Here is a 14,735-nt window from a genome sequence, read left to right as displayed (position 1 = left end):
AGCACAAACAAGCAGTCATGATAATAGCAGGTATATAGTCATTATACACCAGAACACCTAAGTTAAGACACAAATATTACTAATGCCCCCACACGTTGTGCAGTACATATCATTTAATAAGTGGAGGCAAGAGGCAAGAGGCCAAAGGTGCCACTGAACTCTTATTTTATTTTACCACATTATGTTATTTATGTGGATTATATGTGAGGTCTATTTCTGTAACTGAATATGTAACTTGGAAAGTCAGCATTTGGAAAAGAAATAGGAAATAAAGATTATAACTGCTTAGCTGAGCTTCAGTTGGTCAATATCCTGTAAGGTTGGGCTAATCATTAGACAGTATGAGTCATCTCGCCAAGATGTCAGAATTGGGTTAGGGTGGTATGTAATGCCAGGAATTGGTTTGATTTTTAACTGCTGGGTGGGGGTGGGGGTGGGGGTCCCAATTAAATAATCCACCTCAGGCATCAAAATGTCTCATTCCGTCTCTGCATTCAACATAATGTATCCTTTGAGAGAACCACGGTGGCAATTTCACGTAATCAAAAATGCATGAGGTATGAATGCTACCCCTCTCACGTGACTTGTTCCATTCAAATATGTAATCAAGCCCGCCTGCGAATTAAGCCTGTGGGTCAAAGCCTACACTTTTGTCAGGAGAGTGCTATTTTGCAGATGACAAGAAGCCTTAAAAGATTCATTACTGTGTGTCTTCACCTTTATAATAAATTGCCAATAAAATAAAGTGTTCAAAGTTGCTGCCTTTGGATCTTGCACTTCTCAATGCTTGTCTTGAATTATGCCAAGAGTGACAGGGTTATGGTTAAAATCAGGTGAATAATTAAAGTAATAGAATAATTGGAGTTGTACAATCTTTAAAGCTGAGAGGGGAGGGGAATAAATGTGCTGTTTGGTTTCTAATTCCCCGTAGTAGATAATGGGAAATATTTCATTCCAGGAGATCAGAATAAAGAAACCATTTGTAAATGCACACACCTTTTTAGAGAGAGAAAAAAAGCTTTTTCTGGGAATGTTCTGAAAGCTTGGAAGCAGTAGGCCAAGCCAGGAGCACTCTACTAGACTTCTGCCATCAATACTTTCCCACCTAACTTCCCCCAAAGGGATATGGGACAAGAGTGAGATTGCCAGCCACAGCCAGCAGCCCGCTCGGAGGAACTGGTTGGTGAGGAAAGGTGTGCCAGCAGCATCACACTGCTGTGCAATATCATCTCCAGCAAAAAAGAAGTAACATCATTATATTTGCTCAGTGCTCTAGGATTCACCTACAATCGAAGGCCCATGTTGAGTTGCTAGCATTTGGTTGGGGTGGAGCTTGGGGATGGTGGGGTTTAGGGAAGGGAGGGACTTCAACAGGGATGTGATTCCATAGATTCTACCTTACAAATCAGACATTTTCTCAAGGGGGACAGATCACTGTAGCCTGGAGATAATTTTCAATTCTGGGAGATCTCCAGCTGCCCCCCCCCTCCCAGGATGTTGGCAACCCAAGCACCAGATGTTGTTATCCCTACCCCACAACAGCAAAATGCTGGCTTCTGAGCATGCCTAGTCTTGAGAATATGAACATATGTAGCTAGCTTGTACCAAATCAAACCATTTGTCCATGAAGCTCAATATTTGACTGGCAGCAACTCTTTGAGGTCTGGGGCAGAGAGGGGTCTTTCCTACTACAGATTCCTTTAACTGATGCCATGAATGAAACTTGGTGTCCTATACTTGAGCTGCAGCCCTTCCCCAATAAAACTACTTTGAAATATTTGGCACAAATCAGTAGGGCTAAGAGAAAAGGAAATGATAAGACTAACACACTGGTGTAAAGAGGAGGTTTTGCTGTTGTCTTCAAGAAGATATATATTTCCTGGCAATTCCAGTTTCTGGTGATTGCACAGAACCACACTGACTTCACAGCGTATCTTGTTTGTTTTACAATTTGCTGGAATGTAGGACAGAATATGTTAGCATTATATATTAGACTGAATCCCGTATGAAGCAAATAGAAGTTGTCAAAGCTAGTTCTAGGTCATGTATGCCAGTGGTGTGCATTATCTTCTTGCTCTTTGGTGCAAAAAGTGTGGGTGAGAGGATAAGCTTGAAATGCAGTTTTGCTTTCCATCCACATTTTTTTTTAATTTATCGCTATCTCTAATTCTCTTCCCCCGCCTTCTGTTATTTTGCTTGCTTTCTTTTACTGTGTCCTCATTCAATTAAAACCCATCTAAAAGAGTATAGCCCTGGAAAAAATGTTAAACTGTACTGCTGACTTAAGTAAATGTTGCAGTAATGTAGGGTATCTTTAAGAAGTTACGATGCATTAAAAACCTGCAGTATTATTGTCAAGACACTTTAAATGTTAGTTTCTGGTGGCTGTAGTTTAAAAGACCATGGTCCCATGACGGAAGGAGAAGTGGTGTTAATATTCTAAGGATATCTTGTATTAATTTTGAGACTTGTGGGTAATCCTTAGGAAATATCATCTATGCCTGAAAATTATTATTTACTCAGAATATACCTATCAATATGACATGGGAAGAGTAACTGAGATACATTGTAATCTCTTGTTCTTCTTGAGCCTTGCTCACTGTCTAAGCAGGACTCAAAAAAGTCAGCAAGGAGAAAGAATGACTAGGGACATTGTCCAACCAGAACAGTTAGCTGATCTTCAATCCAAGCAAGATAATGTCAATTAGCATTTCTGTGCAGTGTGCTTTCCGTCAATCAATGCACCCTCTTACTGGCTTTTGCCAGTAAGCACAGGTGTTTCATCTGAATTTGAGGTGTTTCATTCTCTGGGGCAGAGTCTGTTAGGTAGGGCCAAAAGCTTTCCTTAAGCACACTGGCAGAAGACACTGGGAAGAACAGAGGCAGAGGATATGGCCACATGACAGATAGCTCACCTTCATCTTCACCTCCTGGAAGGCTCTGTCAATTTCCCCTATCCTTCCAGGAGGCGAAGAAGTAACTAACAAACCCTCTGAGGAACGATCTCCACCGGCACTGTCTTTTTAAACTACTCTTCCCAGCTAACATTGCATCTCCCTACACTTGAACATCCCTGTGTAAGATGTCTCGAGTAGAGAGACTCTCAGATGTCCCATGTAGAGAGACTCTCAGTAGCAGTTGGCCATTCTAAATTGTGTGTTCTGTGCTTCAAGGGACTCGATATCCTTGCACAAATGTAGCTGTGTGAATCTATCAGCTGCCAAATCAAACCTACACAAAAGTCATGGGCATGGATCCTATGATACTTACCCCCCTCGTGCTTCTAAGTGGTCACTGCAAAAGCTGTCCTCTCTTCCTCAGCTGCAAGAAGTTCCATGTGCATATGGGCTTCTTGGACGAGCATTGATCTTATGCACATGGAAGCGCTAGTGGGAGAGGAAGTGAGCTCAGCAGTGGAGGAAAACCTCCGCAGCCAATGAAGAAAATGCAAGTGGATTAATGTCATAGGATCCAAGCCATAATGTCTGAGTAACTGTGGAAATCACTAAGATTACCGAAGTCTGGGCTGAAACCTGTTTGTTCTAGTCCAAGGTGCTTGTTTTACAGTTATCAAGCTGCACTCAGCTGCCTTATCCTTTGGCTGAGGAAACCATGTAGCAGTCAGGCGTGGTGTTGACAAGATCACACCTTTGTGTACCGTATCACATTCCACCCATGCCAGTGACTGGAAAGGACTTTGACTTGACTGACAGACTGATCAATATTTTAAATATTAACTCAGTAGTAAGTACCTACTATAACCCTAATTCTAAGCACAGTTACTTTTCACGGAGACTCAAGGTGAATGAAAAAAAACATTGAGCAATATAACAGATACTATTATAATACATATCAACAAACAATTAAATGAAACTGGATCACACAAGCAGAGAATATAATAAAAATGGTATAATACAGCCAATAAACCACATTACACAATTAGAAGACATGAAGTAAAAACATTATAATAGATTCAAACTGCAGTATTTGGGGGTGGGGGGGATTAATTTTTTTCAGAGACAATTTAACCTATCTCATTTCCTTTATAAAAGTTCCCTCCTAAATAGTTGTCCCCTGATATAACATGGGCTCTTGATAACCTCTGTAGACTGCAGACATGGTGTTTTGCAGCTGCATGGTTTTAAGCCTTATATTAACTTCCTCAGTTATTTTAACCCATTAATCCTCTCCCGTGGTCTAATACCATGGAGCCTTTTCCGTGTCTGCTTAACCAGGTTCAGCACTGATTAAAACTCCTTTATTTGAGCTGCTACTTTGTATTACACACAGTTGCCTTTGCTAAAGATGTTTATAGAACGTGATTCAAATTAGCTCCCTACTGTTTGAATCAAGACTGTACCCAGGAATTTCAATACAAACCATTTTTCCCCCTGTTGATGCACTGATATAGCCTTCAGTGGGAAGGAAAGATCACAGACAAGTGTCTACGTTCTTTTCTACTTGGATTCACCAGGATAGATGATCTTATGCTAGTCAGTATGAGTTTGTTGCAGCTGATCCTCCCAGGGTCTTTTGGCAGACTTCAGAAGGGTTGTAATTCTTGGAGATCGCCAGGCCCCACCTGGAGATTGGCAGCCATATTCACCAGCTGGGGAACAACTGTCCATCTCAAGGGGCCCACTTTTACTGACAGTGGTCTCTTTCAGGAAAAGAATACTTTTTGTTTGGGAGGGAATCAAAGATGGAAAAAATCTGTTCTAATGGCTTTATGATTTTAGGCATTTTGATAGACATAGAGAACAAATAAAAGGTCTTAAAAACTGAACTGTTTATTATGGTAGAAACAAGATAAAAGCCTACTTTACTAGAAGGTTGAAAGTTTTCCAGCTTCTGGTTGGGAAATTCCAGTAAATTTGGAGGTGGGAGGGGTTTGAAGAGGGGAGTTGTAATTCCAGGAGATCTCCAGCCACCACGTGGAGGTTGGCAACCATATGTTGTGTGGGTGGCAGTGCTGCGAAAAAACAGACAGCAAAGTTAATGCATATACATTAATAGCTGCATTTGAATCCCAGCATTTGGCAAACCTATACTGCACATATTTAAAACATTAAGGATCTCTTTAGAAAGGCATGTAAAACAATTCTTTTTCAAATACATTTTTAAAATTATTGTTCAACAATGTCAGGATTTTTAATACCTATTTTTTCTGAGCAGGGAAATGTTTTATGGGTATTTGTTTTTTAGTATGGTTTATATTTTTATTGTTATTAATAGTTGAAGAATTTTTGTTTGATTTTTTAAATGTCTGTTGATAGCCTTCTTGAGCCTGTTAGACCTGAGCAGGGTACAAAGCCATCAAAAACATATCAATGCACAAATGACGAATGGAATAGAGATTATTGAAACTGTATTTCTGGAACTAGTTGCCATCCTCCTTGTAGCTGGTATCTAAAAGAATGTTCTTATAAGGAGTCACTTGGTCATCACATAGGTTTGCTAGCTGATGGCTGGCAACCAGGGGAAGTCCAGGGGGCTCCAGAAGTGCACAACCCAGAAGTGACATCTAACCTCTCTAGGAATTACTGGGGCTTTTATGGTAAACCCATAGAGTTTTGGCGATTTCTAGAGCAGACTGCCATTTTCTCCAGCAGTGACATCATGCCATTATCTAGTGGCAATTAAAAAAAAAATTCTTCCACAGGAAACAGGAGCAGAGGGAGCTGGAATTCCTTGCCCCCCTTCGCAGGAAATTGGCAAGCCTGTTGTCACAGCATGGTGGATTAGAAGCTTGTTTGGGATAGAATAAATTTTATTTGTAGTGGTACATATCTGGTAACTAAATTATCTTATTGGGTTTGGGTGCTGCAAGTTAGGGAAAACTGTTTAGCATCCAGTAGAAAGTGATGCTGTTTTATTCCTAGCTGAACCATGTAACCAGAAAAAGACTTTCCTCAAGGACATTCTCATAACATCAGTGAGGGAAGAATTAGGTAGCTGGACATTCCTGGCACAAGCCTTTTGCCAACTGGGGACTTTAGCCCCAAATAAGTGGGAGTTGCCTAGGAAGTACGAGTAAGTCCAATGGCACTTTGTTCATCTTGCCAGGAATACAATGATGTCATCACAGCTAAATTCCACAGGAGTCGGCTGGCACCTGAAAAACTAACAACGTTTATTATCTGGGTTTATCTGGAATTATCACCATAGCTGTGGCTTTGCAAACTGTTCAGCATCACTGTTGAATCCCCTTTTATTCTTTCTTAAGAGAAATGGTTTCAATACAGGCTATCATTTTACACACCGTCTCCTTCGTAATGTTATGTTCCTTTATTAAGCTGAAAAGCAAGATTTGCTGATCAGTGTTTAAAAAACACGACAAAAAATAAGGGGGTGGTTCTTTCAAGAGTCAAGGTATATTTTTTCACAAAATTGAAAAGAGCTGGAAATGGCATACCCTCTTTTAAATATCATGGGTTTTAACATTCCTTGAATAAGGGATGCTATTTTAAATTGAGGGGAAATCACCCCTAGACTATTACAGGATATTTCTAGGGAAGAAATTGTGCTACTTTTAACCAAAGGAATGCTATTTAAGTTACTTCCTTTTAGAGTTTCATCTGAATGGTGACTTACGTTACTTAGCTTCAGAGACCAAGTACTCCTTGTGCCTGTTGCAGGGAGGATTGGCAGGGAAATTATTGTACATTAGTATCTATATTAGCAGCCACCATGTAACAGTTGAAAAACATCCCTTTTCTAAACTGGGCATATCGCCTTTGTGCATTAGCAAGGCTCAAGAACAGAAGGTGACAGGCTTTCACAGAGAATCACGCTGTTATAATAACACTCTCCCCTGTGCCATAGCTTCTGGCATTGGAAGCCACCATGGCTTTGAAAATTGCTGTCATAAACAGGCTGTGATGTTAATATCATTTCCTTAACCCCTTCAAAATGATTCCTCCATGTCAAATTCCCAGACAAAGACTTTGTGTTAAGGTTTCTTGGAGCGCAAATCTAAAGCCTGGCCTTAGGCATAGTGGCGGATTTCAGCAGTGGATTTCGGAGCTGGAGATAAAGTTTGGTTTGGTGCACATAAATTGGCCTGCCTTGCTGTCCAGGAACATACACTCCCTATCCCTGATGCCAAGGTATTAAGAGAAACATTTGGATGACCTACATTGGTGCCAATGCCCACTGTCTTCATGTTTAATAAATACAGATGGGCACAAACAGAAAAAAAAATGAGCATAATGTTTGTTGTTCGTTGGCATCCATGAACAGGGACTCACGAACAACCACAAACATGACCCTGTTCATGAGCATGTTTGTGGTTGGCTGTTCGTGGGGGCCAGCAGGCTCTCCTCCAGCCATCATTCAAGTTTGGTCAAGATCCCTACTGCACCACTCCCAGAAACCTGACCTGAGCAGGCACCAGAAAAGGTACCAATAATAAATAATAGCTTGGCCCCAGAGCCTGGTAGCAGCCCTGTAATCAGAGGGTGGGTAGATCCCTACCACACCACTTCCAGAAACCCTACCTGAGCAGGCAGCAGGAAAGGTACCAATAATAAATAATAGTGTGGCCCAGAGCCTGGCAGCAGCCCTGGAACCTGAAGGGGTAGATCCACATCCCACCATACACAAAGAAAATTCAAGCTCCAATGCACTCTCCATGTCTCTCTATCAAAATGCCAACAGCAGCTGTCTCTCCCTCTCCACTGTATGCAAAGACTATCCAGAGCTGGGAGCCCCTCTCCCTCCCTGGTCTTTGCTCCATTGTAACAAATTTGGAGCTCCACATTTGGAAGGAAGACCTGCCTATCAAGCTAAATTGGGCTTAGATTGGGGTTTCCAGGGCAACAGCAGGAGTTCAGACACAGTTCAGACAATCCCTGCCTACGTTGCCAAGGGTTGCAGGTGCCAGACTGTCTGGCTTGACAAACAGCAATGAGTGAGGCTTTCAAAGACCACCTGTTCGTTTAGAATAGGGCCTCATGAACAGCTTGTTATCGAACAGCAGACTGGGCTGTTCGTGTCTTTTTTTGTTCGTACTGCTGTTCGTGCCCATCGCTATTAATGAAGTGGCTGATGGGAGCTGCACCTCATTTCTTGCCCTCAAAAAACTAAGATACAGGGTTGTTAAATTCAAGTTGGAGCCTGGGGTTCTTCTGAAACTATAGCTGACCTCCAGAATACAGAGATAACTTCAGCTAGAGGAAATGGTAATTTTGGAGAGTGGACTCTATGGTATCTCATCTTCAATGAGCTCCCTCCCCTGCCCTAATTCTGCCCCCCTCAGATGCTAGCCCAATACCTCCAGGAATTTCCCAAGCTGGGGTTGGCAGCTCTACTAACATAGCTAGTTCTCATTTGTGTAGCAATGCAACAGCAACGGAAACTGCCAGTGCATTAATGTGATAGCTATTCTGTTCCTAACACTGAGGAGCAGTCACGTCCCAGTAGCAAGCCAAGAGTGGCAGCTGATCCCTTGAGCCTTCCCTAGGATCTTCAGTCTGTCCACTTAGCGACTGCTTCAAGAGCACAGCACTTCATAGGATCAGGACATCAGAGGTGTCTAAGAAAATGAATTAAATGTTGTTTGTTGACAAGCAAACCAAGTGTCAGTGAAGTGATGACGGCAAGCTCTTGAGCAGCTCTTTGAGTCATCTCTCTGGCAACCTTCATCGGAACTCAATCCTGTCCACCATCTGCTCTTGTGATTTGGGGAAGGGATATGGGTTAGGTTAGCCTTACAAAGCTGGGTGGCATCTCAAGAATGGGACCTCTACAGCCTTAGCTAGATCTGTTTATAGGTAGCAATGGAAACACCAAATCTCGGAGACAGATCAAGATGGGTAGCTGTGTTTGTCTGTCTGTAGCAGTAGAAAAGTACAAGAGTCCAGTAGCACCTATAAGACTAAAAAAAATCATGGTAGGGTATGAGCTTTTGTGACACACAGCTCACTTTTGGTATCAGAAGAGGTGAGCTGTGGCTTATAAAAGTTCATACCCTACCACAAATTTTGTTAGTCTTATAGGTGCTACTGGACTCTTGGCCCTTTCTAAATCTTAGAGGTTAGGGATGTGGATACACACTTCTTAAAAACTTGCAGCAAACCATCAGTAAAGCCAGTTTGGTGTGCTGCTCAGTCTGGAGAACTGGGCTTGATTCCCACTCCTCCGTCTGAAGTCAGCTGGGTGAGTCAGTCACAGCTCTCTCAGAGCTGTCTCAGCCCCATCCACCTCACAGGGTGATTGTCATGAGGATAATAATAGCACACTTGGTAAACCTTTCTGAGTGTGGCATTAAGTTGTCCTGAAGGGCTGTATATATATTGAAAGTTATTATTAAAGCCCCATTCTCTGTTAATATTCCCCTCATCCAAGTTAGAATTCCCAGCTTCTACTGCTTGGCAGTTGCTTTCTTTCTTCAGTAAAGTACATTTAACACAATTCATTTATTGTGTGAGTGAAAACAGTGGTGAGGAGGCCTTTCCTGAGGCTTTGTTGTGTTTGGGGCTCTGTGTGTGAGCAGTTTAGGCATGTGGTTGGCAGCTGATGTTTGCTGGGGTATATGGCTGAAGGAGGCAGTACCCGCTGCAAGTGTCATGTGTGGCATGAATAAAGATGTCTTGCTGAGTGTATGTGGTTGGATTTTTATATGAGCAGTGCCTATAGATTCCACATCCAGGTCGGGATTGGAGATCTCTCAGAAATACAACTGATCTCCAGATGACAGAGATCAGTTCCTCTGGAGAACATGGCTGCTTTGAAGGGTGTATTCTATCACATTATACCTTGCTGATGTCCCTCTCCTTCCCAGGCTTTGCTCTCCCCAAGCACTACCCCCAAATTCTCCAGATATTCTCCAACACTAGTGGTTTGCTGAAATTAGCAGCAGAAGGTTGTCTTCCTTAGTTTGATCTCCCAGAATTACAACTGATCTGCATACAACAGAGATCAGTTACCATGGAGAAAATGGGTGCTTTGGAGGGTGGACTGTATGGCATTATGTCCCACTGAGGTCCCTCCCCTCCCAAACTCTGCCCTCCCTAGACTCTGCCCCCAAATCTGCAGGAATTTTCCAACACTGAGTTGGCCACTCTAGGCAAGGCTCTGCACTGTTTGTACTACTAAGTAGTCTGCGGGTAGCAGCTGGATTCCTTGTAGGGAGGAGAGAAAGAAAGCAACAGAACTGAAGCTAGCATTGCCTGGTCAGCCCAGGATGAACGGATTGTATGTGTGCCAGGTTATATTTTATCCCATTAGTCATAACTGTGGCTTCATGTGATGTCTGAAAATGAACATCCCGGCTAATCTGGCAGCCACTCCTGCTGTATAGAGTGAAGGTAATGAAACTAGTGTTTGTTGAGGCAAACCAGCATTCGAGTGATAACTTGGGAACCAAATCTGGTTTCACAATCTAACCTTAGTGGAAATAAGTGTAACCCCCCAAGTCCCAAGGACCAGGTTCAATATGTTTACCAATTCAAATATAAATACAATTTATTTAAACACAACTATTAAAACATTCCCAAAGTTATTAATACTGGATCAGTAACCAGTGACCCCAGAGTACAGTCCTACTCACAATCCCCTGGTAAAGTGTGCAGACAGTTCTGTAGATTTGGCCAGAGGGTTTGCCTGGAACAGCGTCCCGAATATCTAGCAGGCCTTGCCACAGCAGTACTCTTCTTGTGAAGATGCTGTCTGAATCCTGGGGCTTGCTTGTTGCCCTAGGAGCAGTTCCCCTTTTCTCCTAGCAAGATGGAGTGGGGCAGCTCTGTGCTAGGGTGCTGGTCTCAAGCAGTCAATGAGTTCAGCTGCCAGCAATTCCCGCTCTTGCTTTTTTAGTTCTTCCCAGCTACTGCAGAGAGAAGAGCTCAGCTCTTCCAGCTAGTAGTTTCAGCTCTGTGATGATCTTAGCTCCAAAGCTTGGAAACAAGCTTTGCCTTCCAAGCAGCAGCAGCAGCAGCTCTTCTCCTCTTTAGTATTTCCAGCTAGCCTAGTCCTGTATAACACAGTGATCGGAAATTACCCCCTCCCCCAGCTACTGTCCCCTTTACCATGTCCTTCTCAAGGGTCTTCCAGCTCTTAGAACTGTCTCGGGGAGGGGCTTATTCAATGGGAAGAGGGAGGCAATTTTTTGTGAATTCTTCATTTAGAATTCTTATGATCTCACTTTCTCTACAGCATTAAGCTGACAAATCCCCAATACAAAAGATAGGGTAATGTGGTGTTAGCTTTTTTTTTTTACCTATAGAAAATTCTACTAACCTTGAGGAATGCAGCTTGCCTTTCCCCTCAAAATGCTCTTAGAGTATCAGTAAGTAGTTTGACCTCCTTGCCCTTCTGGGGCCAGACAGCTCTTCCTGGCTCTCCATTCACAGAAATTCTGCTGTTTCATTCATCAACTAATTAAGATCCACCTGTCTTCAGTATGTTCCAGTGGTTTGTTACAGGATAGAGGGCTTCATTCATGGTATCTGATCGCCTAGTAACAAATATAAAAATGGAGCACAAAGTTGTTGTTGTTGTTGTTTTTAAAAAAACACAGATTAAAGGAGGGGGAACCTCCCTAATAATAGTTCCTTCTATATTCCTGTAGAAATCTCAACAATTCTACCACATTTTAGAACACTTCAGTGAAATGAAGTAGAATTTAGCTCCGAAAATTCTTCTGCCACAAAATTTCATCATTAGGAGAAATATTAAGCAGGCAGTAATTATGATTGTTGCTGTTTAATATCTTTTAGTTGGTTAATAATATACTTTAATTTTAATTAATTGAATTGATAAGTATTTGCATTTTACCAGTGCCTCATTATAACTATAATAGTGCAAGACATACTGATATCACTTCTGTTAAAAGGGTATCCTAATGAAAGAGTGTCTTACCATCTAGAGATTTAGTAGAATAATCTACCAGAGGAGCCACTATTGACTGTATGTTTCCCTGGGTCAAAATAGGGTCTTTGTAAATGCTGATGCAAAGCAACAGAATCTTGGAGCAATTAATAACAGCAGCAGCAACAATAATAATAATTTGGCATAAGCTGTTGTGAATAGTGCTGCCATTTTCCTGCCAGTGGAGGATGATCCCCTTCTCCCAGCTCCAGTTTCCAACTGCTGCTCCTGCAGCTGGCAGAAGAAAGACAATGCTTAAGAAAATGCCCCCAGCAATGGTATGACATCATTTCCAGAGAAAACTCAGCAGTGACATCAGTTAGCTCTATGTTCTTACCATAGAGTTTTCAGTGATTCCTAGAGAAGCATGACATCACTTACAGGTTTTCCCCAGAAGTGACATTATACCATTGTTGATACCACCCCCCATATCTCACCTCCTGGACTCTTGCTGGTTGCCAGACTGTAAACCTGGCAAGCTAGTTGTGAATCAGAGGCCACATCATCAGTGCATTAGACCCTCAGGACTACAGCTGTTCCATGTTTTGTGATTTGATGCAGACATGGAGGCATAAAAGTTTTATTCTTCTGTCCTTCTTATAACTCCTACTACAGTTCCTTCTCCATCCTCTTTCCTCCCTCTGCTCTGCTTTCTCTTTTCAGTATAGAGAGATCTAGTCTACTGAGAAAAAGATTATGGGCTCCCCAATGGGACAAACTTCTAAACACCAACAGTGAAATAACTTGTAGCTATTAAAATACAACATCCAGTTGCAATCTGAATGAACAGAATACAATCAAATTACAGTATCCTTGCTGGGCTATAATGTAACCATGTACCTTCCAGTCAATAGATTTCATTTATGCTCTTCAGTTCTCCTTGTAATCAAACTGAGGGCATAACTCAGGGAAAATTAAACGTGCTTAAGCTTTGCTGAACAAAGTGCTTATGTCCTCCAAAAGCTTAAGCATATGCACCTAGTGTTATGCCTTGTTTACTTCAGCAGCTTTCTGGTGGTTTGGCATTAGTTTGCAGCACAGTAACAGTACTGAGATGGAGGGCTGTTAGATTCAGCCAGTTGCATGAATATTGGAGTGGGTTTAGGATTGCTATGTGCCCCCACCCCTCACCCCCAAGGCAAGCGTTTTTATTTATTATTTTATTTATTATTTTATGCCTTACCTTTTTATTTTTATTTCTTGTGCATGCAGTGCACACACTTCCGGCCTACACTATGATGTCACTTCCAGGAAGTGATGTTATTTCACAGGTGTCTAGTGCTCTGCAGGGGGCCGAATTGGGCTGATGTGGGCCCGATTCAAGTCTGAATCTGCCTGAACTGGGCCACTGCAGAATGCAGCAGTGCTCCTGTGCTCTGCAGCAGCCTGATTCAGGCCTGAATCTGCCCGGATTTGGCCCGAATCCAGCCCAATTTGGCCTGAATCCAGGCTGAATCAGGCCCAAATCGGGCCACTGTGGCATATAGGAGCGTGCCACACAGCTAGGGCTGCCAGACCCATGGTCGGGGTGGGGGATCCCCCACACCTGCCCTCCCACCCCTGCCCCCACCAACCTGGCCAGCGGGGGGGGGCGCACCTTCAATGCGCGCCCCCTGCGGGGCTGTGCGCCCCCGCGCACAGCAGCCGCCAGGATCAGGCCTGTTTTGGCCTGGATCGGGGCCCCTGTGGAGCATGGGAGCGTTCCTGTGCTCCACAAGAGCCCACAACGGGCCCGATCTACGTCAAAACAGGCCCGATCCACACCAAAACAGGCGTGGATCAGGCCCCTTTTGGCACGGATCAGGCTGTTGTGGGCCCCTGTGGAGTGCAGGAATGCTCCCATGCTCCACAGGGGCCTAAAACGGGCCCGATCCGCGCCAAAACGGACCCGATCCGCGCCAAAATTGGTGCGGATTGGGTCCATTTTGGCGTGGATTGCCTGTTGTGGGCCCCTGCAGAGCGCAGGAACACTCCTACGCTCCACAGGGGCCCACAATGGGCCCAATCCACACCCAAAACGGGCTGCGTGGTGACGTCACTAAGTGCCATCATCACGCTTGCAGGAGTGCGCGCGCACCCCCCCCCCACTCAGGTAAGAGCCAGGCCCCAATCTCCCGCTAGGAGATCAAGGGGGCCTGGCAACCCTACACACAGCCCAGGCATGCACCCCAGGGAATGCGTCCCCCCTCCAGCCAGGTAAGCGGGGCTGGGGGTGGAGGATGGAGGCGAGGGATCTCTCGCTGGGGGCGGGGGCCTGGCAACCCTAAGTGGGCTAGAGTTCTGGCCCAATCTGGACAGAGATAATGTTTTTTTTCTTTTTCTTTATACATTATATTCCCAGCTTTTTCTTGTGAATTTATTTTGGAAATAGTTTCTTTGAATTGAAATTTTTTATAGTTAAGCGCAAAAGGATCCCTTTGCAAGATGTTCTTACAACCCAGCATTTGAATTGTACCAGGTACATTTTGATAGACATCTTGCTTAAGACAATAAGATTTTAAACCATCTGTAATATTTATGGAAGTACTTGAATTACTTCCTTGGAGTAAAACAAGTATCAAGAGTCATGCAACTGTGCAAAGACTAAACATTTCTTGTAGTATAAGCTTTTATGAATTAGATATTAATTTGTTAGTCTTCTGATGCCAAAGAGGTAGGTTGGCCACCCCCTTGCCTAGAGTGGGAGATTCTCCACCCTCACATGCTGCCTCCTAGACTTGCTCATCTGGCCAGCAGGGGAGGGGAGGCATCAGGGAGGAGAAGCATGTGCATGCACTACAGTGCTCCCCCATCGTATTGGACAGTGATGCCATTTTCTGGCACAGCAGGAGAACATGGAAGCACACACATGGGAGGTAAACACTCTG

General features: G+C 43.5%; 1 protein-coding gene across 2 annotated transcripts in view; it reads left to right on the top strand.

The window, feature by feature from the left end:
- Positions 1-14,735, top strand: part of FLRT2 (fibronectin leucine rich transmembrane protein 2) — a 115,352-nt gene that overhangs the window by 33,721 nt on the left and 66,896 nt on the right. The window lies entirely within an intron of this gene.

This window comes from Eublepharis macularius, chromosome 2 (assembly GCF_028583425.1).
Source record: "Eublepharis macularius isolate TG4126 chromosome 2, MPM_Emac_v1.0, whole genome shotgun sequence".
NCBI classification, from domain to species: domain Eukaryota; kingdom Metazoa; phylum Chordata; class Lepidosauria; order Squamata; family Eublepharidae; genus Eublepharis; species Eublepharis macularius.
Note: the sequence above shows the minus strand (reverse complement) of the source record. Positions and strands in the feature narration are given on the sequence as shown.